This window comes from Thermobia domestica, chromosome 4, assembly GCF_964235325.1.
Source record: "Thermobia domestica chromosome 4, izTheDome1.hap1.1, whole genome shotgun sequence".
NCBI lineage: Eukaryota > Metazoa > Arthropoda > Insecta > Zygentoma > Lepismatidae > Thermobia > Thermobia domestica.
Window position 1 is genome coordinate 179,893,014 of NC_137457.1, and position 26,632 is coordinate 179,919,645.

The 26,632-nt window shown below is 35.9% G+C and overlaps 1 long non-coding RNA gene across 1 annotated transcript in view; it reads left to right on the forward strand.

The window, feature by feature from the left end:
- The first annotated feature begins 13,230 nt into the window (after positions 1-13,230).
- The window catches only part of LOC145683409 (uncharacterized), a 199,616-nt gene continuing 186,214 nt past the window's right edge, over positions 13,231-26,632 (forward strand). Inside the window, exon 1 of the long non-coding RNA XR_014131081.1 lies at positions 13,231-13,245. This is a non-coding gene — a long non-coding RNA (uncharacterized LOC145683409). The remainder of the gene's footprint in view (positions 13,246-26,632) is intronic.

The window sequence follows — 26,632 nt, forward strand, 5'->3', positions numbered from 1 at the left end:
ATGATACAAAGTTGCGATATTTTATTCGACTATCAGTTTAAAAGTTTTCAGGACGTAGAAATATAAATAGTTTAAAAGTATTTGACTATTAGTTTAAAAGTTTTCAGGACGTAGAAATATAAATAGATCAACGTATCTATGAGTTTGTATGTGTATATGATCTGTTTGTCTCTGTCTCTCTATCTCTCTATCTATCTATGTGTGTGTGTGTGTATGTGTGTGCGTGTGTGTGAATACCAACAAGTCAAAATATACTCATTTGCAGTTATAAACTTCCCTAAGTACTGTTGCGTCCTCCTACACTTGGTTAGAAATGAATTTCTGCATCATGGTTGAATATCCTTCTGTTGGGTTTGCTTAAAAGGGTGAAAGTACAGATGCACCAGATTGCATCCGAGAGAAAAGGATTGCTGTCTTGCTTCTGATATTCTTCCAAACTGTTCTACTTATGTTGCCCATACTTCTTGCCATAACCAGAATGAACTAAAAATTTACAAAAGCTGCGACACACACAGACATAGAATCATAACAGCGGACCTAATATCATTAGAAGGTTGTCATTTCTTTCTGTTTTAACATGGATAACTGGAACGACTTTTCACTTTATTTAGGTTAACCTTCCGTGTAACCCAAATCATATTCTTAAAAAATCTTCATTGATAACTTCTTTCGACACATTTATACTGCATTTCATTATTTCTACCGAAACTTTGTGAGAAGTTAGCAACATATGCCTTTGAAAAACTGTCCATTCCTCGTGCGAAAGCGAAAAGGAAGAACATAAAATTTTAATATTATAAAATATCTCTGTATCTAGTATTGCTGCACTTTTGATATAAAAAGACAATTTTATAGATTAGTAGAATTTTATATTTATGCTGTAAATGTACATTCTGTACAACATTATGTAAATGTGACTGATCATAAACTACACATGTTTACTATAGAAACTACAAATACATTATTGAAACTTCTTTTTTCTCTTCTTGGAAACACATAATTCAGTTGCGACAGCAATAGACATGCATTAGTTTGTTGTTAAAATTTTGAATTACGAATGTGGTGTATCCAGTGGTGTTGAGATTTGTGCAGTATAATTCACATAATGTCACGTGTCATTTGTGAATCAATGTTTGTATAAACATTAAAACGAAATATAGTGATAATTATTTAAAAATTTATTTATTGTGGAAAGTATTTCATTGTCATCAAGCATCAATCAGAAAATTTAACAAAAACCTCTTTTTTTAATACTGAGATTTTGCACTTGGTTCTTTTTTACAAAACGAACGAAAATCAAATAAAAGAAAAATAGCAAATGATAAGAAAGTATATCGAACTAAGGCTAGTAGTATGCGTGTGGATACATGACAGTATTACTTTTATTTTTCTTCCCTATTTCTGTCTGTAAATTGGTATAATTAGATATGTGTTGTTTCAAAGCTCTTTCTGACAGCTACATACATTTCTTATTATTTATTCCAGCATAGAAAAAAGAATAGGTTCTAATTCCCTAACTGTTATTAGTTATGCTCACTCAGAGATGTGGAAAGTGATAAACAGTAAATATATATATATATATATATATATATATATATAGATAGATAGATAGATATAATAGTCATTGAATAACACATACTTTATGTTACATATGAAATTATTGCTAAATAATGAATGCAGATAATATTAATTACAATAGTTATTTTTCATTGAGAAATAGACATATTATAGGGTATATGTTATATAAACAAAAGAGAAACCTGAAAAGATTATACTTCAAAATACTTTTCTGTGTTTAACAGCTGGCTGCATAAGTAAGTATATCTTCCTTTGATTCGTTGCGAAATAGTGTGCTCTTAAAGATAAATTTCGTAAGTTTAAGTTTATTAAAGAATTCAAAATTAGTTTTAAGATAACTTGAAATATATCTATGTAATTTAAATATATTTTTGCTTTGTCGTAAAGGAGAATGATATATTAAAAATAATGTTCACCCACTGTAGATAAAATTATTGTGATATAATCAAAATTTAGGAGCTGTTAGGAATTCATAGAGAATGTATTTATAAACAAACTGATTTAAATGAAAAAATCACATTCATATAATATTTAGAGGAAACAAAGTGTTTTATTTCATGAATTGTTTACTGCTCCGCAACAAATTTGGATAAGGAAAATGGTTCCAACTTCAGTTTTTTTTGCCGTATGAGCAAAGTTCCACTTAATTTTTGCTACTGTATGTGATAAGATAGGAATATGAAAGCATATAAGAAACATGAAATTAGCTTAATGTCCTGAAAACAATGTGAAATAATGTGACATAAAGAAAGGAAATTCTTCTGGTTTCATTAAAATATTTACTATTAAGATTCCATTGCTCATCGTCAGACGTTTTCTCACGTGTTGTAACTAGGAATTATCACAGAAGTGGGATTATCATAAAATTAGAAACTAAAAATAGCATCTTCAAGTGTAGTCACTGTCCTCCTATTAAAGAATAAGAACTATGTAATACATTAATATAAGATCTAAACATAAAATATGAATTAGTTTTCAATTCATATTTTATGTTTAGATCTTATGCTGTAAATGTACATTCTGTAAATTCATTCTGTACAACATTATGTAAATGTGACTGATCATAAACTACACATGTTTACTATAGAAACTACAAATACATTATTGAAACTTCTTTATTGAAAGAAGTTTACATTACTTATTTCATTATTATTACATAGAATACATTATTGAAACGTTAATTTACAAAAAAAAATATGAATTAGTAAAAATCACATCGTTAAATATTTAGATTCTGTCACAACTATAATAATTAAATTTTGGGGAAATTCATATTTATTCTGGAGTAGTTGTATCAAGAATAGGTTCATAAGTTACACAGTTTGTCTTCATACAAATTTTAAGTTTTCAGAATTTATTCTAAACTAATACTCAATTTTAAATTCTTCGTGACTAAGTGGAGTCCATAAACACCTTATATAAAGGAGACATATGTTTGACTCCAGGCAGAGGTTTTGTGGTTTGTATCCCTTCCAAGCATGACTTATATAATGTGATCTGAACCTGAAATTATTTCTAAAACGAACAAATACATTTTTACAAAGAATATGAGTGATTTGAACACAAAGGCATATTATTTAATTTGATTTGAGTTCTTCGAAATTATTACCATGAAAAATCTCGTAACTTAGTATGCATCGTTCTTTGATTGTAGTTATATACTTGTGAATTATTCCTCCCAGGATTCCTCATAATGGTAACTTTATGGAAACAAGCCCAGATTTTAACCCTAACTTATTCTGAGTTCTGATTTCTTGGAAGTGTAATTACTTGAATTTGTCCTACTCTGCGTCCAAGGAAACTTTATTACACTTTATTGCAGTGTACTAATAACTAGTTGAGTTGATTTTGAGTTTAACGTCCCGTTCAGCAGCGAGGCTATATGAGACTTGGACCTGCTGCTTAACGTGGAATCCGAACCACATGAGCTCCCGCCGGGAATCGAAGCCGGGTCTCCCACGACAAAGGAGCGTCCGCTAACCGCTTAGCCACGGAGGAGCTCTACTAAGAACTAGGGATGGCCATTTTCGGGAAACCTGTTCTTCGATTTTACGGAAATTTCATTCTTCGATTTTTCATTTTTTCCAATTTTTTGTCTTCGAAAATTTTTCGTTTTTCGTTTTCTCCCCAAAATTTTCGGTTTTCATCTTTAGAAATATTTTTTGTGTTCCCCCTATTAGAAAATAGCGTTTTTCGCAACATTTTTCGTTTCTCGAAAAGTTTCCGGAATAAGTGGAATGATAATGTGGGAAAATGGGAGTACCCCTACGAAATGCACGGAGACGATATTGTCCAGCACTAACTTACTTGGCCGTGGACATTATATACAAGATGCAAGCGTTCACACTGAGCGCACTTGGGTATGTATTTAACTTGCTTATGCCGAACGTAATTGTTAATCACAGATTTTGTTAATTTTCATGTTTCTGGGATACAGTTACACTAAGACCAATTTCTAAATTATTTCAAACTTCGTTGGGTGGAAGCGGAGTTAAATGGCATCCTACATATAGGACGCTAGAAAAATAAGATATGTTTTGAAAGCTATATACAGTAGAAACACGTAAGGAATACAAACGAGGGTCCTTTACATTTATTGTGCTGATTATCACAGCATTCAAAATAGCATACTCATAAAGATTAACATAGAAATATACTCATATAAAACAATTGAACGGGTGAGATTAAGAAGGGAAAGATTCCACATAACCAAACTTTTGGGAAACTGAAAAAACTTCATAGTAACCAAACAAGTAGACACAGGAAGAAATTTACTATTGGAAAGTTGCTCCTTATAACCTTAAGTAACATATAGGCCAAAGTGTTTTACCATTACGTTCTTATTATGGTTATTATATGAGTTTAAAAACGGTGGAATCCTTCCCTTTTTAATCTCAACAGACTTAGATGTCGAAAAAAGTAAAGAAAAACGTATTTCTGAGCTTAAAACTGTTCCTTACTTATTGTTAAACCAATAAAAATAATGAAAATTAAACATTATTCACACATGTTATAACAATAAAATACATGTGATATTGGGTTGTGCCTTTGTACACTGTTTCTATTATTACTCACTTTCCCACTCTCATGCTCATCAGTAGGCCACTCTAAATGTTTATTGTAAAATATTCTGGCTTGTTCCGGCAAATAGTGAACCGCTTTGGCAACATTCTCTAGTTTCTTCCTTTATATGAGACCGATTCCATTATATGCCTCTTCAACAGGAGGGTCGGCTTCACTACTTTGTACAGTTTAAAAACTTCAGTTTGTAGCCCGTCTATAAAAATGTGAGCTGTAACATAGGCCTATCCACTTTTTGCTGTTGTGAATGTTAAGTGTTTGTCGGTACAGATTTTTAAAGGCTGTTTGGTTGGAACACTAGCACAAGTCTTTTTGAAAAATGTCGGCCACAATCCTTTGAAATTCAGAATTTGTTCGTTTGAAACGGATGTCACCTGAAACAAAGACTGCTTGCTTTTTGCAGTGCTAATCATATCGTTGTATTGAACAGGTGAATAAATCCTATCGTGGCGTTTCATGGCTCTCTTAATAACAGCAAAGTTCCGGTCGCAGAGGAGAAAAATACATGTACTTCATTAAATCACCTAATAATAGTAAGAAACAGGAACAATCTCACCAAAGTGTGATTGCGGTTTTGCCCGGGACATGAGTCACTGAACACGTATAGAGTTTTTACTTGAGGGTCAATACTGTTGTTTATATAGTCATACAATAAAGAACACACCTCCTTTGCTCCTTTCTTTGCAACTCCTTCATGATAGGTGTAAATAGTAGCTTCTTCATTTCCTAAACTATGAACATAAAACACGTAATGCCATAACTTTCTTAAATAGAACATTTCCCTAACGGGTATGCACGACAAAGGAAGATTTTGCATAAAATCAAAGCAGATTCTATGTACGTCATTTCTATTAGAGCATAGTTCAGTTACTTCTTGCATTTTCTTCTAAAATTTACTTGCTCTTCTTTTATGAACCATCAATTCAGCTACAGCGACTCGTTTAGCGTTGTCATTCAATGTCGATGGTGATATTTTTGTATTTAGGTCTTCACACGTTGAACACACGTCAACTTGCGGCCTACCGAATCGGTACCCACAATTTTCCTTGTAATAAGTTAAAAAGTACTCGTATTTTATTAAGTCTTTTAGTTCTGGATGCTTTTCCAGAAACAATTTATGCTTCTTTGTGCACGTCAGTCCAGAATCTAAATATGTAACAGGATTTGAAGAATAGTGGGAGGTTTTTTGAGGTAAGACTCGATGTATTCCTTTAGCACTATTAAAACGTCATTGGGAAATTTCTTATGGTTATCGTGTTTTCCTCTCATGTCGGTAGGTTGCTCGCCTTTTGCTAAAATTTGTGTTAGCCGATAAACCACTTTATTGTAAACAGCATGCAAGCTCATGAAAGCTATCCGGCAAACTTCTACACGGTTAGAATCTTTCATAGCAAAATATTTAAACGATGAAGGAAATTTCTTAGAATCAGGACCTTTAGGCCGGTGCCGTTCAACATCATGTCGTTCTATCAGACCTATCAGATAACTGTCCTGTTCATTCTTTGGTCTACCACTATAAACACATTGAATTATCTTTTCTTTGGGTCAGTATTAAAACTAACTGTACACATTTTTTTGCATTCACAATCGGGTCCGGTCTTCTTTTTTTTCAAGTAACCTGAAAAAAACTTGTAGTCACAAACTCCTCCCCCTTTCGTCTTGCTGTTGTCATCATTGCTGTGATATTTCCAGATTCTCTTCTCTTTTTAACGAGGCTTTCTTCACACTCCGAAGCTTCAGACATTGTTTGAAACACTTATTAAATGATAACACAGAACAATCACAAATAAAATCTAAACTAATCGCAATCTCGAAATCAAGCAACTGAAAAGCACGTGTGTTGCATTCTCAAATCACTGATCGCTCTGTTGGAGGGAAGGAAAACTAAGCGCTGCTGAGAACATGGAGCTAAATAAGAATATCCTGGAGTGTCTACCGAGTAGAGTAAATTGAGACTACCACATGTCCGCGCAACGGACCTTAACTCGGCAATATTAACCGATCATATTTTCTATAAAAAGCAATTACAATACTCGTACTAACGGAGTTAGATATAATATGAACTAGAGGAACTGCATATGTGAAGCCTCTAAAAGTGACAACAAGGAACTTTCCTAGGAAATAACAGAAAACTGGCCTCAATTTGAACAAATTCCGTTTCATAGCAAAACAATAAGAACAGCACATACCTAAACACTCCAGTATGTTCTTATTTAGCTCCAAGGCTGAGAATAAGAAGGGAAAGATTCCTGGAATGTTTCCTTTCTTAACCTCAGTCAAATTTTTCACGTGCTCCTATGTCATAATGAAGAAAGGAATCTTTCCGTTTTTCATGCCAAAATATGCGACTTAATTAAAGGAACAAAATGGCTATTTCAACTCATTTTGACAAAAAAGTGGAATCTTTCCCTTCTTAATCTCAAAGATTCATTTCGTTTTCTCTTGAAATTTTACTTTTTTGTATGGAAATCGATGAAACATTTCACATGAACACCAACATTGCACTTACACATCTTGTTGTAGTTTTATATGCGAATTATAACATCGAGTCTGATTTTCTTGTCGGGTGTCATAGTGTTGATACCCTTCATATCTTAAGTCTTGCCCTAGAAGAAATGAAGAGGATGGCCTTCGTGTCGCTTTCGAGTACCTCTTCCGTACCTTTGACTTATATAGCAGGTTTCTTCTTACATTTAGCTGATCCAATTTTTTTCCTGAACTCTCTTCTGTAACAACCACGAATTTTGAACTACTAAATCAATCATATACATAATAAGACATGTGTATAACTATTTGTCTCCTATTTAGTTCATTATTAACATATAGTTTGGTCCACCGGACAGGCTACTTTCATGTTTTGATTGTACAATTTTAAAATAAATCGTTGGTCTTTCTGCACTTACCTTCTTTGAAGATTGAGACCAACGATTAGGTATGGAGAATGGTTCTAAAAATACAGAATTAAAAGCTATCGAGAAAACACTATTCTCATTCCATTGACATACTGTAATTTCTTTCGTGGTCTTTGCAACTGTCAAATGACCCTCAATTTTTATCTTCATTACATTCTATTGGAGTCTCGAGAAACCTCTTTTCCCTTATTATAACCGTTCCATTTATATCCTACTTCTTTTGAGTTCAACCAAAATGGGGATACTTGTAAAGATGATATCAAGAACAAAATGATATCTCGCTGATTTTCTCTCTACCAGTTTCTCTGCGTATAGAAGAACTACAGAACCACCTACACATGCACGTCCTGGATTATACTCCTAGTTTTGTCCTTGGAATGGTTCAAACCAAAGGCAATAACCTAATCGTATACAGTTGCACAACCTTTTAAAAGTACGTGCCTTCCAAGTTTTCAAACTCCAGAATCAGCAAATCAAATTGTGCAGGAAACAGAAGCCCGAATCTATATTAAGAAAGTAAAGGAGTATAATTCAGAAAACGACGAAACTGAAATATATGCGTACATAGACTTCATTATTTTGGCCCTATTGACAAAATCGGCAGGAGAAAGGTTGAATGAATTGTGGCCATGTGAAAATGGACGTTCAATATTCCAAGCAACGACGTCACGGAATCGTTTCAACTATCGCCTTAGCTTTTGTCAATTTCATAATATTGAAACTAGTCAAGATAAATTAGAAACACAAGATATCAGCGCTTCCATGACTTTTACAGATCTGGAAATTTGCAAGCTATGGATCAGTAACTTATACATATTTGTGGAAGATTTTTTTGTATGTTTATCTTCTAAGTATAACCGGAAAATACGATATAAAAATTTACTGAGTGTGCAATACTGAAACATCGTAATCATTCAGAGACAAAATATATGATTGTCAGCAGGTAGGGCATGAACGAGGCATTGTAAAAGAACTGGTGAAGTAACTTGTAAAGCCATGGTTAGATAAGCGAGGAAATATAACCATCCGTACGGAAATGATTGAAAGAGGTGAGCGATCAGAAAATACGTAGAAATAAAGAAAATGTATTATATAGAAAATTTCAGTACAATGTATCATAGTACACAGATGTTGCACTATATATATATATATATATATATATATATATATATATATATATATATATATATATATATATATATATATATATATATGTTTACTATATTATAGTAAATAAAACTAAGGAACTGTATTTAACAATGCAATAAAAATAAAACCTAATAAAAAGTGTATACTAACAACGTTATTGGTTGGGGTCAGCACGGACCCCAGGTTGGCATTAACGTAATCTTTGAAAGGTTGGCCTCATAAGGTTAAGCATGTTTTAAAGTCCGCTGCATCCTCGAAAAATCTGAAATGGTGAGACTGATATGACAACAGGAAACCTTGTCGTTCACTATTTCAAAGTATAACGTATCAAAGTAAAATAAATAGTCCCAAGCTCCCCTGCAGGGTACCCAACGGGGTCCAACTGAAACTTTTAAATGGGAAGGGGGTCAACTTGCATAACGTGTGAAAGTTGGTGTTAAACAAAAAAATATAAATCAAGTCTCGACTCTCTACGATAACCCTGTGCAAAATAGTTGTGGGTCAAAATATCAACAATCTTGATTGCAAAGTCTACGGCTACTCGTATGTATCTGAAACGATGGAATAGATATAGAGACAAGCACACATATATGCCATTATTTCAAAAGTATAATGATTCAAAGTAAGAAAATGTCCCAGGGTCCCTCGCAGGGTCTCAGACGGGGTCAAACTCAAAATATTGAAGTAGGATGGGGTTCAAATATAGTATCGTATGAAAGCTTATGTTAAGTGAAAGAAGAGGAAACAAGTCTCGGCTCTTGATGAAAAGATCTATTACCACTTCTATTAATCTGAAACAGTGAGACAGGTGTAAAAACGAAACAAAAACTAAAATGTATCAAAGGAAAAAAGAAATATCCCAGTTTCAACTCCAAGATTCCACACGGGTTCCAACTCAAAGTTTCAAGTTCCAAGGGGGTTTAAATAAGCACATGATGTGAAAGCTTGTGTTGAATGATACAGAATTGGACATTGGATAAGTCTCGACTGCCGATGAGCATTGCAAAATGGTACGAGTCATTTCCTTTGATACATTCTAGTTTTTCTATTGTTTTGTTTTGTTTTGCACCTGTTTCACCGCTTCAGATTAATAGGGCTGGCAATAGACTTTTTCATCAAGAGTCGAGACTTGTTTTCTCCTCTTTCACCAACATAATCTTTCATGCGTTACTCAATTTGAACCCCTTTCCATTTCAACATTTTGAGTTGGACCTCGTTTGGGACCCCGTTTGCGACACTGGAACTTTTTTTTCTTTGAATCATTATACTTTTGAAATAATGATATAACCGCGTTTTCGTTTCTACACCTATTCCACCGATCAGACTCATACGAGACGATGAACTTTGCAATGAAGATTGTGTTGATATTTTGACCCACCGCTATTTTACACAGGCTTATCGTAGAGAATCTCGACTTGATTTGTCTTCTTTTATTTAACATCAACTTTCATACGATATGCAAGTTGAGTCCCCTTTCCATTTAAAAAATTCAGTTGGACCTCATCTGTGACCTTGCGGAGGCAATGGAACAATTTCTTTTACATGGATAAGTTATAGTTTTGAAATGATGACAGACATGGTTTTCTGTTTTCATATTTGTCCCACCGTTTCAGATTTTTCGAGGTTGCAACGGACTTCAAGAAATTCTTAAAGGTGTTAATAAAAATGAGTAGCGTGTTGCTTTCAAGCGAAATGCTTGAGACCTCCTCAATTTCGGTAACCGGTTTTGACCTTACCTTGACTTAAGCTTTAGGAAATATATACATCATCCCAACTTTGTGGGTTCAGGTTCAAGTAAATCCCGTGTTAGTTTGAATATAAATACCAAGTGGAATTCCTCGAATTAAAGCCAACAGCATTTATAAATAGAACTAAGAACAGGTCAAAAGTTTGCTATTCTACCGTAGTTCAATAATAAGTTATAGAATTAACGAAATTCAATCTGCACTTACAAAAGTTTACCAACAAATTGTCTAAACTCACTTCTACCAATTGATCTCATTTGAACCAAATTAGAAGAAAATTTAATATTTGTATCAGTAAGACTCGACGTAAGCATGAAACACAATGATTTGAAACAATTGGAATAACAACTATCGCGTTCTTTTACGTATATACGAAAGTAAGATGTTCGTAGTGTGGCTAATCCAAATAGATTATCTTTCATTCAAATACATATTTAAAGACTCCATTAGAACATATATGAACCATTTTAAAGTTATGAAAGGAAATTTAAAAACTCACCAATATAGTAATTATACAACGCGATCCTCATCTTACAATTTCGATTTAGACACACTTGTTATATTCACAAAATGAAAAATCTAATAATTAACCAATTTCTAATTTCATAGTTGTATAGAACATACCTTACCATTAAATGTTCCGTCGAGTACTGTTTCCAGCACACATCTAATCAGCATAACTCAAATGCTGGCTGAAATCAGAGAAGTAGCCAGAGGAGGCGCTCTATTTAAAAATTTGACAAACAAAACTATTCTATGGAAGACCCAAATAGAATGAATTTAGATAATAATAAAACCAGCTAAAACAGAGTGACACGTTACTAACAGAGTGAAACGTTACTAACAGAGTGACACGTTACATCATGAAACTGTGAGCAATTATTAAGTTTAGAATAGCACTATCTCTGAGAGTAAACCTAGAAGAAGATTTCAGTATCAATATAAATAATGATGCCAATTATTTTGATTAAACCTAATTCATTATGTAACATTTGTATAACTTTCTGAGTATTGAAATAATAATATAAACATCGGCCATTACTCTTAAGGAAATTGCAATTTTAGTTTTGTACTGATTGAGGTTTAAAGGTTTAATTTCCTACATGAATAGCTGAGAGGTGCGGAATAGAAATAATCTTTACTTTTGTGTAGCAGTACTTCTGCGTTCATACGAAATATCATTGTTACTAAAATTCTTATTATTTTGTGAACAATATGCAAGTATTTTTATATTTGAAATTTTACAAAAATTGAAGCAAATATTAAAAGTTTCCTTTCGAATTTTGTTCTTAGTATAGGTATCAATAATTGCCTGATTACATTACCCTTCTTAATTTAATACCGGATTTTTTCTGATTTCATAAACGCAATTACAAATTAAAGATGTACATTTTTGCATAGAAACGTTCCTCTTTGTTATGTAATTTCTTAATTCGAATTTGACTTTTCTAAGTATGCTAATAAATTGCGAGTGCATTCCTTTTATGTATTTTAAAATTTATATTTGCCATGTTTTTAGAGCATGTTTAAAAAGTTTCTGCTAACATTTTTTAAGAAATATTTTTAAAACTTTTCATGTTGTAAAATAACAACCTTAAAATATTAAATATGAAGATAATTATTTTTCATCAAGTTCAACAATGAATTACTTTGGCATCAACAGGTTGTAGCGACATTTTTGTAAGGTGCGGTGATATAGGGGTAAAGATCAAGCTGTGAAAGATTTTGAGAATGTTCTCTCTCTAGAGCGAATTACTTTGATTAAAAGATTGGTTTTGCACGCCTTATACATGTAACCCAGTTGTAACATTCAGCTTTAATACCCACTCGGTTGTGACAGTCAGTCATTAAGGTATAGCCATAGAGTCGTTTTTAACTTTTTACAATGTATATGATTAGAGCTATACGCATGTATTTGGAAAACAGCTAAGGCTCTCTTTCTTTCTACATGCATACATATTGTTTACCAGAATTATCATTGATAAAATTGCCTACAATACGTTTTGTTTTCATTCACTGTTTTCTTTCGTTCACTGGTAAAATACTGATCTCCTCTACTCTCTCTACCTATACATATTAAAGTCGTAAGCATATATGTGTGAGTTTCGACGAACATTGACAGTGATAAATGAATTTATACTTAAAATTATGATATTTTTATATATTGATCAAAGTTTATGATCTAAAAAGAATTTCAAAGAGGGTTTTGGATTTTAAAATAAATTATACATTATGAGAGTAGAGTAGAAGTGCATTGTTATTTTCAGGTATATTTGAATTTGTCGAAAGATCTAAACGTTGTTAAATATTAGAAACTATATGAATGAAATAATAAAAATAAATTGAATAAGATGATCAATCAAAAATATTATAAGTGTCTATAAGTGACCATAACTTACTCTAATTTAAAAATATACAAATTGGTGTAAATTTATCGTCAAATATGACTTTTTAATTTTTACTTTCATAAAACACTTAACAAGTGGGGTTTACAAAAGTTAATCTTCAAATCATCTATTTCAGTACATTACTTCGTAAATGTCAATAATAATGAGTAATAAATTTTGTTATAAATTAGTTAAATTTAATTATATTTCAATTGTAGTTGTAATTGTATTTCAATTAAACTCCTTGGGTCAAATATGTGTATGTGTTTATGGAAATATCGAAATGCTGATAATATTTACTAGTATAAGTTTTCGGAGGTAACAAGTTAAGAAACTAGAAACAATTATGGCTTAATTTATTTTCCTTACTTGTTACAGACGGATTTTGTAATTGTAAGTACATGATATTATTTTCAATAATTATACCTAACACAATGCTTGTTTCTAACTGATGTGTTTAATATAATAATCAAAATACTGTTATTATTAGTAGTAATAGTAGCAGTAGGAATAGTAATACAATTATTATTGACCTAGCAATCAATTTTATACTTTCTGATTTTCTAAATTGTGACCAGATCAACACATTTCTTTTGGACAGAGCACACAGCTTTTGCAATTTATTATATTACACTACCAGTTCAAATAATTTTTGAGAAGAGAAATAATTTCGTAACATCAGTTATTAGCAGTCCACTTATAGTTTCATTTGCCTCCTAAAGTGAACGACCGATTATTAACAATTTTCTATAAGACCAATATCATAAAACACCGCAAACATCCTTTCATGACGTTTCCTGAAATATATGTCGTTGAAACAAAGGACATATTTTATATATTATTGATGTGCAGTATTTTCTTCCAACTTCAGTGCAATTTAATGACAGATAATAACATTTATTACTTTTTGTAGATATCTTGTTTCCACAATGACGATTTACGCAGCCTTCGTATCCTTGGATTAAGGTTATACTGTGGAAAGGAATACATATATATATATACATCCTCACGGCATTGTCAAGGCTCTATATTGGTATTTTATATTTAAAATCGCAACCGGGTGTTTCTGACTGCCGTATACTGTTGTTGTCCGATCATCACCTTTGTTCTTCGCGCGCACAGTCATTCGAAGAAGTGAAAACGTACTCTGTACACAAACAGTTTATAGTTGTGAACTCGGAAAGCCTGGTACTTCTGGTTGTCAAGGTCAAAAAGTGGGAGAAAAAAGGATGTGTAGAATGTAAAGAGGGTGCAACAGTGTAAGAAACATATTCATTTGTAATTCGTGCACATTCCGCCTGTAGCGCTACTGTGGCACAACGTATATTGAAACTGTATGACTCTTCTACACCGCTTGTAGTTCTATTGCCGTAAGTGACGACCGAAACTATGTTGTCAGCTGTGACTGCGATAAGACACTGCTGTACAACTTCGTTTATCTTTAATCTCATTTGTAAATTAGTGAGAGTCCAACCATGTTGTTTTTGCTTGTTGCACGCGCTGAACGGGTTTCCGCGGAGCGAAGTATTTAAGAAGTTGACTACATATTCTTGTTTACGATAGAAATATGATAAGTACTTTGAATTATAATACGGTCTTAAATTGGTTAACTGTTGAAAAAAATACGAAAATAAAGCTGTACTTGTAAATGTACATAAGTTGAGGACGTAACTACTGACAGTGTTGATTACAGATTTTCTCGTGAAAGAATTTCATTACACTAGAGGTGAAAAGCAGACGTCTATTTAGACAGTCCCCCCCCCTTCCCGTTTTCAGACTCAATCGGAAATGGTATCAATCGTTTTTACAGAAACGTGTAGGCGAAATTTTCGTTTGCACACAACTAGGGGCGCCGCCAGAACGAAACCAAAGTTGGAGGCTGTCTAAATGGTTGCCCTCACAATGTCGAATTCAATCACAAATGGTTGCAATCGTTTGTACATCGTTTGTACAGAAATGTCCAGGCGAAATTTTCGTTTGTACACAATTAGGTTCGGCGCCAGAACGAAAACAAAGTGAGGGGCTTTCTAAGAGGTAGCCCCCCACCATGTACAATTCAATCACAAATTGTCGCAATCGTTTGTACATCGTTTGTACAGAAATGTGCCGGCAAAGTTTTCGTTTTTAAACAATTATGGGCGCCCGCAGAACGAAAACAAAGTAGTTAGCTGTCTAAATGATATCCCGCGCAGCATGTAAAATTCAATCACAAATTGTCACAATTGTTTGTACATCGTTTGTACCGAAATGTTTTCGTTTGTACAATATTAGGGGCGCCGCCAGAACGGAAAGAGTGTGGGACTGTCTAAATGGTAGCCCCTACCATGTCCAATTAAATCACAATTAGTCGCAATCGTTTGTACATCATTTGTAGAGAAATGTGCAGGCAAAAGTTTAATTTGTACTCAATTAGGGTCGCCGCCAGGACGAAATCAAAGTGGGGCTGTCTGAAAGGTAGCCCGTCAGCCATGACCAATTCAATCGAAAATTGTCGCAATCGTTTGTACATCGTTTGTACAGAAATGTGCCGGAGAAATTTTCGTTTGAACACAATTACGGGCTCCGCCAGAAGGAAAACTGTGTGGAGCTGTCTAAATGGTAGCCCTACCATGTCCAATTCAATGACAAATAGCCGCAATCGTTTGTACATCATTTGTAGAGAAATGTGCAGGCGAATGCTTCGTTTGTGCACAATTAGGGGCGCGGCCAGAACGAAAACCAAGAGAGGGTTGTCTAAGTGGTTGCCCCCCAGCATGTCCAATTCAATCACAAATAGACGCAATCGTTTGTACATCGTTTGTAGAGAAATGTGCCGGCGAAAGTTTCATTTGTACACAATTAGGGGCACTGCCAGAATGAAAGCAAAGTGTTGCTGTCTGAATGGTAGCCCCTCAACCATCTCCAATTCAATCACAAATTGTCGTAATCGTTTGTACATCGTTCGTACAGAAATGTGCAGGCGAAGGTTTTGTTTGTACACAATTAGGGGCGCCGTTAGAACGAAAACAAAGCGGGGGTTGTCTAAGTGCTTGCCCCCCACCATGTCCAATTCAACCACAAACAGTCGTAATCGTTTGTACATCGTTTGTGCAGAAATGTGCAGGCGAAATTTTCGTTTGCATGCAATTGGGGACGCCGTCAGAACGAAAACAAAGTGGGGGACTGTCTAAATGGTAGGCCTCCCACCATATCCAACTCAACCACAAACTGATGCACTTGTTTGTACGCCTTTGTAGAGAAATTCGCATTAACAATTTTTGTTTGTGCACAATTAGGGGCGCGCCAAAACGATAACAAAATATAAGCTGCCTAATTGGTAGTACCTCCCCACGTCCGTTTCAAAAGAAAATCATCTCAATCGTTTGTACATTGTTTGCACAGCACTGCGCAGGCGGAAATTTTGTTTCTACGCTATCAGGAGCGTCGACAGATCGAAAAGAAAGGGGAGTTGTCCCACTATGTTCGTTTGAACCACAAATTGTCGCGATCGTTTATACAACGTTTGTGCAGAAATGTGCAGATAAAACTTTCGTTTGTTCTAAATAATATACGGATGTGAGTATTTTTAATATTTGACCTAGATGATATGAAAGTTGTTTGAGATATGTCGAATTCTCATTTCAAATGTTAAACCAGTGTGTCGTGTTTTAACGTTTTTTGATAGTTAACCTAGAAAGTGAGAAAGGGGTTTGGGACTACAGCTATGTATTATCGTTTTTGCTGTTTAGCGATCGACGTTAACCGGTTTTAATAAAGGTTGCTGAGATTGAAAATGGTACCAATTACATTAGTGGACAAAAAAAACATCTTTTTCTCTGGCACACGGAATGAAAATATCTGATTCTAATAGACCTTTTCACGTAGAATTCGAATCTGCAATAAGTTTTTCTCTATCATCCTTAGTTTTCCCGTCACAGAGGGATTTTTAAGAAATTTCCTCTAATATATATATATATTACAATTTTCATACCTGTAGATCGGGTACCTTAGGTATATAAACGCACAAATTATATTGTATGTTAGCTTGATATATAGTTAGTAAGCCCTTTAAATTTCATAAGAATAGCATTATTCTTTCTAGAGAAATAAACATATTTATATAAAAAATATACTATGTGTACTGTTCATTTTATCATATTCATTAGTGCAGAGAAAATCACATAAAACTTCCACGAAAATTACAATATAAGCAAGGTTTATATCTCACTGGATTTGAAATAAAATGTATTTTCAATGATGTATACTCCGTGTTACCATTTTATATCAGATTAATAGAGAATACAAAAGAAGTGAGAGGTATCTTCTTAATAAATGAACACTCACTTACCTCAACTAATACGTTTTAATTGTCGATTTTCTTCTGTGTTTGGGTTCTGGAACATCTCTTTTAAGTATCCAACAGTAATCAGCTAGCATTTTTGAATTCCACTGTCACTGGTATCTCTTTTCCATGGAAGAATGTCCTGATAAAAATGTTCCCCATACTCATCACTAACAGCCCCAAGGTTTTCAGGAACGCAATGTAAGTGGGAGTCTAGAAAGTGAACTTTAAGGGACATGTTGCAACCCATTTCCTTGAACGATTGCAGGAAATCACTCACAATCTCACGGTAATTTGGGGCTTTCGTGTTTCCTAGAAAATTCTCTGTTAAACATTTAAATGTACACTAAGCTGCTTTCTCTACTAGAGTTAAGAGATCCTCAAATTTTTGGTCACGAATCAAACATCTTATTTGGGAATCTACTAAAATCCTCAGCGTCACTAACCCGAGGAAATTTTTCCTTCAGGTAACAAAATCCTGCATTACTTTTGTCCATTGCCTTAACAAAGTTTTAGAAGAACCCCAACTTTATGTGAAGAGGAGGTAGAGTTGTCTTATCAGGGCTCACCAGTGAGGAATAAACAGCATAATTCTCTCCAGGAGTTAATACATGCGCTGGACATTCCTTCTTGATGTAAGTTCCGCTTTGTTCCTGCTGTCCCATTCGCAGAGGAAACAACAACATTTCGTATAACCAACCTGCAAACCCATTAACAAAGAAATGACTTTTAAATCACAGCAAACGGTCCACTTGTATTTGACATACTGAATTCTTTCTAGGGACCGCGGTGGCTCAGTGGTAGAGCGTTCACCTCCGGTGGTTGGGATCCCGGATTCGATTTCATCCCCCGCCAAGTGAGCCTTGTGGTGGACAAAAACCGCGTGGGTGGGTTTTCTCGGAGTTCTCCCGTTTCCTCCAACTTCCTTCATTCCACCATCTCATTCATTACTCATCATCACCGTCTCCTTTAGCCTAACCGGCATTAGCGTGGGACGTAAAACTCAAAGATTTTATTTCACTTTCATTTTGAATTCTTTCTAACACTATTTCGATGTTTTCATACGTTTCCTTCATATTGGTTGCATAAGCCAATAGCACAGAAAGAAATTTGTTGCCATTGTGCAAAAGGACATCCTTAAAACTAGTTTTAGAAGAGACAATAAACAATCTCCACTCTGTACTTATATGTGCATGTCCAAGTGTATCCATCACAGCACAGACATTATTACAATACACTAAATCATTTTCTTGAGAATAATAGTTTTTAAACTCTGTATGAAATTTTCGAAAAATACACACTTTAGTGTCACGATGGAGCAGATTCCAGCCTTTAAGTCAAAAAGCTAGAAGTTCTGTCTGTATCTTGGAGAGTTTTAAATCCCGAACGAGATCATTTAGTTCACCCTGAGTTATCAGATGAGAATCTAATGTAGATGTGCTTCCTACATAAGTAGGATCATCTTCTTCATTTGGAACTTCAGCAGTTGCCTCAAGTATGTAATCCTCATTTACCGTAAGATGAGGAGCAGGTACTGATATAGGTAATTCTGCACTGTGTGGAACTGGACTAATTGCTCATCGCAAATTAGGGTACTGTACTGTGTGGTTAGATTTACTGGTTATTTCTTTCATCTGTGTGATACAAAAGTAGCAGTCTGAAGAATGATCTTTTGTTCCCTTCCAGATCATCGGTACTGCGAAGTACATGTTTCGTTTGCCATTTGCCCACCCAGTCAGACGTTTCACGCAAGCACAACAAATGTAGTGAGGAGCGAAATTCTTATCTTGGTCTCCAACACAGCAGCCAAAATATAACTGGTAACACTTCCTCACAAGTGGAGTAAAACATCGACGTTGCAATTTCAATGTCAGCTACCCACATACATAACAGAAATTGTCCGGTTGATTTACACACTTCCTCGGCACCTTGTATGCAGTAAGGTATCACACACACATACAAACAGGAATCTACACTCCATCAAATTCCCACAAAATTCCTCTAGAAATTCCCTCATACAAAATGTAGAAATGGTGTACACATCATTGAAAATATGTTTTATTGCAAGTCCAATGAGGAATAAACTGTGTTATATTGTAATTTTCGTGGAAATCATGTGTTGAAGACCAACCTGACCCGACCCGTGACCCAAATTGACTGACTCGACCCGATGCCCCGACCTGTGATCCGACCCGATTGTCACTACCCGACAACCCGACCCGACAATCTCATACGATTAACTCGACCCGAATTTCCGAACCGAGCTGGCCCGATTGACCCGCCCCGAGCTGACCAGACCCGACAATTTAACCTGAGTGATCCGACCCGAAGTGAACCGAGTGACCCGACCTGAGGTGACCTAACCCGACAACCGACCCGAGTGACCTGACCTTACAATCTAACCAGTTTGGGAGAAATAGAACCTTACAAAGCTGCCACCAAAAAAAAAAATGCTGGCCAATTCGTATGCAGAAACTATTGTTTCGGCTTTTTTATTTGTAGTATAATTATCCTCCTCCTCCTCCTCAGTGTTCTCCCATTAATGACAGGCCAGTTTCCGTGAACTAGGTAAGAAGGTTCCATTTTTGCGATTTCCCGCTAATATCATCCTCGCAACCCAACATAATGTACCACCCTCCTTATTACAATCTATCAATCGCAACCTTCCTACACACTCTCCCTCTCCTGATATCACCCACTTTACTACATCTCTCAGAATGCAATCCCTTAGCAAGATCAAAATTTGTGATCCGTCCATTTTTTCGCTTCCTTATATCGTCCAATATAGGTCTCGTCTCTTGCGTTTTTTCAGCATTTCCTAATTCGCTTTCCTCTCTACCCTGCTAAACTTCTCTATTTAACTCCACATCCAAATTTGCAAGGTTAAAATTTAGGCAATCAAGATCGAAAGTAAAAATAAAATTTTAAGTTCTGAAGACAACATGATTTTCTAGTAAGGAATGTATATAGAATTTATTTTAATGTTTTTTGCTGTGTAATAAACAAAAATTTCATTACATTAACATTCCGATTTTTCTATTTAAAAACAGCATTGCTGTCTGATAGAATCATAAGGAACTAATTACAATGAAATATCATTCTGTAAGGAATTACCTTTTTAATTTTTTCTTGATTAATTTATCTAGAAGATATTTGCAACGTTATATACAATCAGCGAGCAATTTAGTGCCGAGAAAGTCAAATCACTACCGCAGCAATTTTAATAACAACAATAATAATAAGGCTAAGGTCAGTTGCTGGATGAGACGAGACGAGACAGAATTTTCTTGAAGGAGTACGAGAAGAGACAGAGCTCTTACAATAGAAACACATGTACTTTACGAGGCGAGACTACGTTCATGACACATTTTCGAGACGAGAATGCCCCGAACCTGGTCTCGTCAGCAACACTAGTAAATATATCCAACATACTACCTGGTTGTGGCTGTTCAGATACACCGTGAAGGTACGTAAGGACAGAGTGAACATGGAACCTTCACAGAGCGTCAGAAGGGCTTCTTTGCTATACTAGTTCAAATTGGGGTAAAACGCTGCTCCGCGGGGCGGAAGATATGACAGGCCTTTGGTGAGGGTGTCGGGACTACGCGGAGAGTGCAGCGGTAGGACGGTTTAAGGACGGTGACGAAACACTCGGAGACGCACCACGTGCAGGAAGGCAAAAAGATGTTCAAAATAAAGATCTTCAAGCAGCAATTGAGGCGAAGACAGAAATGTGAGGAACTGGTACTACAATTCAGAGTTAGTGGAGAAACCATTAGGCACCACCACCATCAACTTGTGAAGCACTGCAAGTTCCGTTGATGGGTCCTACATGATTTGACTTGGGGCCAGAAAGCAACGCGAGCAGACACCTATGTTTCTTTGGTGTCTCCTCTGAGGAAGAAGCAATATCTGGACAGGGTGTTGACATGTGATGGGAAGTGGATGCTGTACGAAGCTCTACGGTGCCGTTATCGTTGGTTAGCTTCCCATGAACCAGTTCAAAAACAGCCCAAGCCTGCACTGTGGATTCTCCTGTGCATTTTGTGGCCTGCGCGCGACATCGTCCATCGGGAATTGCTATCAGCTGCTCAGAGCATCAATGCAACTGTGTACTGTCACTTTCTGGATCCAGCACTTCTGAATCGCAATGGGTACCTCCTGTTACAAGGCAAAGCTAAGCCCCACGGGGCTAAGATGACCCAGGACACCATTCTACGCCTTGGATGGGAAACACTATTGGATCCACCATACTCCACGGACATTGTACCGTCCGATAATCACCTTTTCCATTCCTTGGACAATTGCCTTAGAGAACGCCAGTTCAAATCGCTAGTAGAGGTTCAATATGCACTTGATACTTTCTTCGCTTCACGTCCCACCAAGTTCGACTGCGATGGAATCCATAGCCTTCCGGAACGTTGGCAGAACGTCGTGGATGCTGGTGGAGACTATTTTTGATATTCCAGGTACGTCTTATATTACATATCAATGTTTGATGGTGTTGGTGAAGAGGGGGCGGAACTTTCTTGTCACTCTTAAAGTAATAATAATAATAATAATAATAATAATAATATTAATAATAATAATAATAATAATAATAATAATAATAATAATAATAATAATAATAATAATAATAATGTATCCTGCCCAAAGGCAGATGTTTGACCCTAAGGTCCATCGGTATTGATTCCAGTTCGTTCCAAGTAAGATCCCTGGTGGACAAACACCGTATGCATGGGAATTCTCGGTGTTCTTCCATTTCCTTCCACTTTCTTCATTCAAACACTTCAATTATTTCTCATCACCACTGTCTCTCTTAGCGTTGGTGTATAACGTGTTACCTTAACGAGATATTTCCTTTCAATTTCACTTAATGTGACTTTTAACTTGACATAAAAACGCTGAAAGGAAAAAAGTCAGTCGTAATATTAATTACAATTACCATGCCAATTAGTTAATATACGGTTAAATTAAAATTTTATTACTATTTCAGCTACAATTAGTCACAATTATCATTCATCCACCAACTTCGAATTGAATTCTACAACAAAGCTCCTTATAGTATTTCAAAATAAGTGAACAATGTGACAACCAGACTCGACCTGACCCGAACCGACCCGACCCGTAACCCGACCCGTTCGAGAGCACTATCAAAGGGATACAATTTACAGTACAATTTATTTTGTAAATAAATAAAAAAACTGCCATAGATTAAAAAAATATCGATAGTGTATAACGGAAATTTGTGTTTGTAAAGCACTGTTGAAAAATTTCGAAGTTCAATATTATGTTTTCGATTGCAGATTCCAAAATACCCACCAGAAGTGAGCTAATAAGAAGTTTGTACCGGTCACCGGCCTTAATCAAAATCAAGCAGTATTCCCGGCCAGGCCGGAGAAATACCGACCAGTTAGCAACTAAATCAGAATGCTCAATGCACCAAAATAATTCACCATGCATTCTATAGATTCTGGAAAATTAGTTAAATGAAGAGGTTCAAATAAAACAAGATACTGTGTTATAATTTTCCCTTTAACAGTCTACTTTCTGAATTCCTTATATCTTTCACTTATCTATTTCCTGTACGAGATAAGAATAACGGTTTCTGTGCAAGTTAGAAAAAAGTGCATTTTTCTCATAAGGATTCAGCTCACGTAAGAAATAATGAATGCATTTAGTAATAAGAGCCGAGGATTGATAAACTAACTCAGCAATAACGATTATAAGAAAAAATATAATTTCATCATCGTTAGAATAAGATGAATGTAGTGAATCCCACTTTTGTGTGAACATACCAATCGACATAATGGTGTGTACAAAGTCTCGTTTGAAACATATTCATAGTATTTGACACTTTTTTTAATGTTTCTACCATTTAGACAGTCCCCCACTTTTTTTCGTTCTGGCGTAGCCCCTAATTGTGTGCAAACGAAAATTTGGCATGCACATTTCTGTACAAACGATGTACAAACAATTACGATAATTTGTTTTTCAATTCGACATGGTGGGGGGCTACCACTTTGAAAGCCCTAACTTTGTTTTCGTTCTGGAGGCGCCCTTATTTGTTACAAACGAAAGTTTTGCCTTCACATTTCTGTACAAACGACGTACAAACGATTGCGACAATTTGTACTTGAATTCGACATGGTGGGGGCTACCATTTAGACAGACCCGCTCTTTTCTCGTTCTAGCGGCGCCCCTAATTGTGTACAAACGAATATTTTGCCTGCAAATTTCTGTACAAACCACGTAAAAACAATTGCGACAATTTGTGATTGAATTGGACGGAGTGGGGGGCTTTCATTTAGACAGCCTCTCCTACATTCTTTTCGTTCTGGCGGCGACCTTAATTGTGTAGAAACGAAAATTTGGCTCCTACATTTCTGTACAAACGAAGTACAAACGATTGTGACAATTTGTGATTGAATTGGACATGGTCGGGGGCTATCATTTAGATAGCCTACCCACTTTGTTTTCTTTCTGGCGGCGCCCCTAATTATGTACAAACAAAAATTTGGCCTGCACATTTCTGTACAAATGATGTAGAAACGATTGCGACGATTTGTGATTGAACTGGACAACGTGGGTTTGCTACCATTTGGAACGCATCCCCATTTTGGTTTCGTCCTGGCGGCGCCCCTAAATCATAACAAACGATTTTTGGTCTACATATATCTGTAGAAACGATGTCCAAATGATTGCGACGACTTGTGGTTGAATTTGACATGGTTGGTGGGGCTGCCATTTGAACAACCCCCCACTTTGTTTTCGTTCTGGCGGCGCGCCTAATTATGTACAAACGAAAATTTGGCCTGCACATTTCTGTACAAATGATGAAGAAACGATTGCGACGATTTGTGATTGAACTGGACAACGTGGGTGTGCTACAATTTGGAACGCAACCCCATTTTGTTTTCGTCCTGGCGGTGCCCCTAAATCAGTACAAACGAAAATTTGGTCTACACATATCTGTACAAACGATGTCCAAATGATTGCGACGACTTGTGATTGAATTTGACATGGTTGGTGGGGCTGCCATTTGAACAGCCCCCCACTTCGTTTTCGTTCTGGCGGCTCCAGTAGTAGGGGTCCCGTTATATTGAGCCGAGTCAGCAAAAATTTTTGTGACGTCATAGGTCAAAGGTCAATGACCTTGGCCAGGGGTCAATGACCTAGGGGTACCTAGGACCACCCCCTCTAAAATTTGGCAGGGGTACCTTGGCCCACCCCCTAAATTTTGGCAGGGGTACATAGGACCACCCCCCTTAAATTTTGGAAATTGCCAAATCTAAAAATTGGGTGTGGTAGCCTAGGAACAGGGTATGTACCTCTATCAGTATTGGGTGTCTATGTCGTTCCCTTTCATGGGTAAAAAATTGCCAAAAATTGAAATTTCGGGGGTTTTTGACCTAATTTATCCCCTTGGATGAGGTGTTATTACCTTATATAGTTATATGGTCGTATACAGGGGTTCATTACCTTTCATAAGACATGGGTATATTAATGCACCCATTGAGAAATTTGGGAGGGGTACCATGGCCCACCCCTTAAATTTTGGAAATTGCCCAATTTAAACATTGGGTATTATAGTACAGGACCCTAATATGTATCATGATAAATTTGGGTGGTCCACCTCGTCCCCCTTTTAGGGGTACAAAATTGCCAAAAATATAAACGTAAGCAATACGTTATACCACGTGTTTGGTTTTCGGCCTAATTTATCTCCTTGGATGTGGTCATATTACCTTATATAGTTATATGGGCGTATACAGGGGTCCATTAGCTTTCATAACATATGGGTATATTAATGCACCCCTTGAAAAATTTGGGAGGGGTACCTTGGCCCACCCCTTAAATTTTGGAAATTGCCAAATCTAAAAAATTGGGTATGGTAACCTAGGACCATAGTATGTACTTGTATCAGTATTGGGGGTCTATGTCGTTCCCTTTTATGGGTAAAAAATTGCCAAAAAATCAAATTTTGGGGGTTTTTAACCTAATTTATCCCCTTTGATGAAGTATTATTACCCTATATGGTTATATGGGCGTATACAGGGGTCCATTAGCTTTCATAACATATGGGTATATTAATGCACCCCTTGAAAAATTTGGGAGGGGTACCTTGGCCCACCCTTAACTTTTGGAAATTGCCCAATTTAAACATTGGGTATTATAGTACAGGACCCTAATATGTATCATGATAAATTTGGGTGGTCCACCTTGTTCCCTTCTAGGGTACAAAATTGCCAAAATATAAACGTAAGCAATACGTTGTACCACGTGTTTGGTTTAGACCTAAGTTATCCTCTTGGATGAGGTTCTATTACCTTATATGGTTATATGGGCGTATACAGGGTTCCATTCCCTTTCATAAGATATGGGTATTTGGTGCACCCAGGGAGGGGTACCTTAACCCACCCTTAAATTTTGAAAATTGCCCAATTTCAACATTTGGTATTATAGTACTGGACCCTAACATGTATTATGATAAATTTGGGTGGTCCACCTCGTTCCCTTTTAGGGGTACAAAATTGCCAAAATATTAACGTAAGCAATACGTTATACCACGTGTTTGGTTTTTTGACCTAATTTATCTCCTTGGATGAGGTCCTATTACCTTATATGGTTATATGGTTATGTATAGGGGTTTATTTCCTTTCATAAGACATAGGTACATTTGTGCACCCCGGGAGGGGTACCTTGGCCCACCCCTTAAATTTTGGAAATTGCCCAATTTAAACATTTGGTATTATAGTACTGGACCCTAACATGTATTATGATAAATTTGGGTGGTCCACCTCGTTCCCTTTTAGGGGTACAAAATTGCCAAAAATATAAACGTAAGCAATACGTTGTACCACGTGTTTGGTATTTTGGCCCAATTTATCCCGTTTGATGTAGTCTTATTACCTTATATGATTATATGGTTATGTATAGGAGTTTATTCCCTATCATAAGACATAGGTACATTTGTGCCCTCTGGGAGGGGTACCTTGGCCCACCCCTTAAATTTTAGAAATTGCTCATTTTATATATTTGGTATTATAGTACTGGACCCTAACATGTATTACTATAAATTTGGGTGGTTCATCTCGTTCCCTTTCACGGGTACGAAATTGCCAAATTTTAGTACAACCACGTGTTTCGTTTTTTGACCTAATTTATTCCCTTGGATGAGGTCCTATTACCTTATATGGTTATAATGTCATGTATAGGGGTCTATTTCTTATCATAAGACATAGGTACATTGATGCACCCCGGGAGGGGTACCAATGCCAACCCCCTTAAATTTTGGAAATTTTTCAATTTAAGCATTCGCTATCATAGTACATGACCTCAATATGTATCATGATAAATTTGGGTGGTCCACCTTGTTCCCTTTCATGGGTAAAAAAAATTGCCAAAATATAAACATAATCAATATGTTGCATCACGTGTTTGGTTTTTGGCCCAATT